Genomic DNA, 4,401 nt, shown 5'->3' with positions numbered 1-4,401 from the left:
ATAGTTAACTGTAGCATGCTTCCTAACCCTTTGAACTCTAGGGTGGATTGTTGCCTTCTGATGATTTTTCAAATCGACCCCAACTATAAACAGTTAAGCAGTTCTGAGCCATGGGTTTGAATACCCTTTAAAAATGAAGACTCTCGCATTTCCACCTCTCATGGTCATTAAATGTTTACTGCATTTTTTCTTTTTTGCAGACCTGAGCTTGTGAGTGACAGATTAGTTCATCAGTATTACAGACCTCCTGGTTGTTTGTTTTTTTTTTTTTTCCCTCATCTCATGCAGAAGGGTCACCGTGTCCAATCCTCCTTCTGGCACTGCTGTCCCCAGAGGACCCTTGGCCAGCCTACCATCTTGATGTGCAGGCCTGAGGGTCTGGGCTGGCTGCACGCTTCCTTCTACTGGCTTCTGCAGATATTACAGAGTAGAGGATATTAAATTAGTTGTTAATAAAAACAACAGATGAGGTAAATTAGATAAAAATATTTATCAAGCATATCTAAGAGTTTGCTAGGAATGGGAGAGACACAGCTGGGCAAAAGTGCTCATGGGTCCACGTCCAGTGGACATGGCTAAGTGATCCGTGGAAGAGTGGAGAAACCAGGCTTAGTAGGATAGGAAGTGCATTCGAAAGCTTTTGCAATTTTCCTTATCAGTAAAATGGGTCTTCATTTTTTTTTTTTTTTTCCAAGGTAAATGTAGACAACCGACAGTGTTTGAAAGTGGAATGTTATTTGAGACAGGGCTCGAGTGTGTGTGCTGATGGCTCGGAGGCCAAGTGCCATAACTTGGTGCGTTTGGCTCAATAGGATCTCAGTGTGTGTTTTCTCGTATGAAGATTGTAAAACACAAAAATATTTCGTTGGTCTGGTAGTAAAACAATTGTGTATGTGGGTTTATTTATACCCTTCCTGTTCCCAAAAGTATTTAGCATGGCTCTAAGGACAGTGTGTTTAACCAGTACATACCCTGGCTGACGTGAAATGGAGGTGGTCCAGGGAGAGGGGACCCTGCTGGTGTGTAGGAAACACAGTTGCCTATTGTCCTCAGTCCATTTCGACTGATTTTCATGCCCTTTATATAAAAATTAAACTTGAGGGCTAACCTAACCCTGTTTTACCCATGTCAAGCATAATTCGCATGTGTTCTGAAAACTCATTTTTGGAATTGTGAATGCCCTTTCCTTACGAAACCAACATATCACTTCAACGAATTTATATACTTGAGGGCTGTGAAATTGTTGTTTGGATTTAATAGAGAATACTTCTTTTCAGTGTATTATAAGTGAAGAGTATACTAGAAAAATACAAATTAATTAAGGATTATTCTTTCTGAATACAAAATGGTGCTAGTATCCCTTTTGTAAGGAATCAAATCGGTACTGTATATTTCCAATTGAGTCAATACTCCACTTAGACTTAGAGGAGAGTTGGCGTTAGCTTTTTATAGTCTTTGGACGGACTCAATTTTTATTACCTTTAAAATATTTTAAAATTGAAGTTCAGGGTGTCACCTCAGTCATGTTTAAATTGTAAAGCCAATTTTGTCCATTAAACGAACAATGTCTCAATATAGTAATGATACTATACAATAATGTCGATAATAATACTCACCCCGCACAGGAAAGTTGGTCTTGAAATCACGCTTTCTTTTCTATTTCTAAGATCACTGAATGAGACTCTCTCTATCCGAGTATAGATTTCCGTGGTTAAGAATCTAAAGCTTTTGGATTCATGTCTCTAGAATATGGAGAGAGGTTGCTGGAACACAGAAATAGAATACTTATGAAAGAAAGTTTGAATGTAATATGTTTTCTGTGTATCAAATCTTTAGTACTTGCTGGGGAGGTGAGTGAAAGAAGGCATCCTTCCGTTCACAGTCACTTTGCCATGTAAACTGCATTTTCGCCACCAGTTGAAAGCATCTTTCTGTTTTCGTCTTTATGGTTTGTCAAAATTAGAACTTAATAATACGTCTGCAAATATTGAGAAGCTCCACCTTCCTTTGCATTGTGATATCACGTAAGCTGTTCCTTTTTTCTACCACTTGATTGAGTAAAAAGTAAGGTTGTGAAATACAGTGCAAATATCAAAGGATCAGACGTGAAGACAAAGAGGCAACAAGGTAAATACAAGGCCATCATTTTGAGCACTAACAGAAAATTTAAATGATATGACGTTGAAAATCATTTGTATTTTGGGGCCAAACTTTTACCTGGGACATAGTTAGTAGCTGTGTTCATTATGATGTCACACCTTCATTTATGTTCTTCCTTTTCTTCCTCCCTTCCTTTTTTGGGAGGACTGGGGGTGCTGAAACATATGCCCAAGAAAGTAAACTTCCAGGTCAAACCTCGTTCTGGGATTACATGTCAGTACTCTGTTGAGCCATGTTGTCTTGAGCTGGTCCAAAATTATAATCAAAATTTGTACCAGTGGTGCTTTTTTACACATTCTTCTGAAACTTAGGTTGAAGAAGGAGCTCTGAGAAGCTGTCATTCCATTTCACCATAATTCATTTTTTCTTTTCTAATATTTTCTTGCTCTTCCCAATTCTTCAGTGGGAGCCAGTGATGGTGAAAACTGCCTAATTTTTATCTGATGAATTCCTTCCTGGTTTGCCCTCTGTTTGTGTTATTTTCTTTACTCTACCTATAAAGCTATAAATGACCATATTATTATTTCAGGTCTACCACTTCTAAATATAAAACCATTGCATGTAAAGAGGAGCAAAATAATTGAAAACATTTCTGATTATACTAAAGGCAAGTCTCGAGGGTTTAAAACAGGTGTTTTTCAAGTTGGTTGGTTTCAGAAAATAGCTTTTTGTTTTATCACTAGCCTTAAAACCCCCATGATAGGAAGGACTCTTTCTTTAAAAGATGGAGATTAGCTGTTGATACTAGGTACTGATTCCGGGTGAACTGCAACTGTATTCCCTTCAGCCACATTTTTTCTAACCAGAAGCGCAAGAAAAAAAAATTGAAGATCCACAGAATATTCTAAATTTCACCTGTTTTCGGTGTCCCCCACCCCCACCCCCGCCCAGGGGCTGGATTATTTCAGTGCGAAGAGACGCCCATACAATTTCCAGCTCTTACATCCTAAGGTCAGAGATGCAAATAAATGTGTCCATGCCTCAAGTGAAGGAAAAGGAAATAGTAACTCAAACGCATTGCTCTGGTATTTTGCTCTCTTCCTTCACTGTCATTTCTGCCCTCAGCTTTTCCTCTCTTCCCCACTGTAATCCAGAGTCAGTTTGATGAGTAATAAGTGAAAAGTGAATCCTTGTGGGCTGCCCAGGCAGCAAAGGGCATGAGAGAGAGAGAGAGAGAGAGAGAGAGGCAAGACCCGAAGCAAAACAAAGCAGACGCGTAGCAGGAAACTCACCAACACGCCTGATTCCGTAGTTAGTATTTGTGTGAAGTTATTTTGTAAGCTGATTTCATCTCACCTAGCGATTTCAGATCACAGAACTAAGCAGCGAGACAATTACTTTAGGACAAGACAAATACAATTTTAAAACAAAGCCAAAAGGGGGGGGGGAAGAAAAAGAAAGAAAAGCTTCCCAGTGCTTGTGCCATGGAACAGGAATTTTGAAATTAAGGAACACTTGATCTTGGGAGCTTTCTGCAAGAGTTGAACCGGTGTTTAGGTGCTGGGGAATAGCAGCCTTATGCACATAGGTGTTTTGTGTGGTTAATAAGATGTTGACTCTGCATAGTTGACAACTTTGATTTTTCAGGACTAATGAGAAAATAGTTGAAGAAGAAAACATCTGTGTCTGGCACCTAAACCCTTAAACAGAAACAGATCTACTTTACAAAGATTAAATACTTGTTAAATGGTGTTTTTTCGCATCGATCAGAACTCAGACAAACTCCTCTTACAAAGAACAAAGTGCACCATTTATAGAGAGGTTGGCTTTCTGTGCAGAATTCATGCACGGGTTTTTTTTTTTTTTTTTTTTAAAGTAGAGGCAAATCACCAACAGAGAAGCATGGATATCAGAAACCCTAATTGGTATGGAAGGTATGTGGGGGGAAAAAAGTAGATATTTCTTGGATTGTCAGTTGTATTCTTTCAAAATTGGACGCCAGCGTGGGCGAGAATGGGGCCAGGTACACAGTCCTGGGCTCCGGCAATCCAAACCTGCTTCAGATAGAGCCAGTTAATTTGGTAAGCCTTAAATAATACTAGAAAACAAGGCTCTCTCAACCTTTTGGAGAAAAGGTTGAGAGTCGGGACAAATGTAAAACCCTGCTTAACGTGCGCGAATAAAGCCAAGAACATCAAGCTCATTTCACTTAGTGTCAGCCCTGATGATTCATCATTATGGTCAGAGCAAACTGTGGTCTCTGGGCTGAAACAATTTTATCCATTTTTTTCTTAAACAGAA

General features: G+C 39.2%; 1 long non-coding RNA gene across 1 annotated transcript; it reads right to left on the bottom strand.

Annotated features, from left to right (window-relative positions):
* Nucleotides 1-253: 253 nt before the first annotated feature.
* LOC144380828 (uncharacterized) lies at nt 254-1,758 on the bottom strand. Its single transcript, XR_013445021.1, has 2 exons — nt 1,617-1,758; nt 254-411 (listed from the first exon to the last, which is right to left on the bottom strand). It is a non-coding gene; the product is annotated as an uncharacterized LOC144380828 (long non-coding RNA).
* Nucleotides 1,759-4,401: the final 2,643 nt, after the last annotated feature.

Source organism: Halichoerus grypus, unplaced genomic scaffold (assembly GCF_964656455.1).
Source record: "Halichoerus grypus unplaced genomic scaffold, mHalGry1.hap1.1 HAP1_SCAFFOLD_203, whole genome shotgun sequence".
Classification (NCBI taxonomy): domain Eukaryota; kingdom Metazoa; phylum Chordata; class Mammalia; order Carnivora; family Phocidae; genus Halichoerus; species Halichoerus grypus.
Note: the sequence above shows the minus strand (reverse complement) of the source record. Positions and strands in the feature narration are given on the sequence as shown.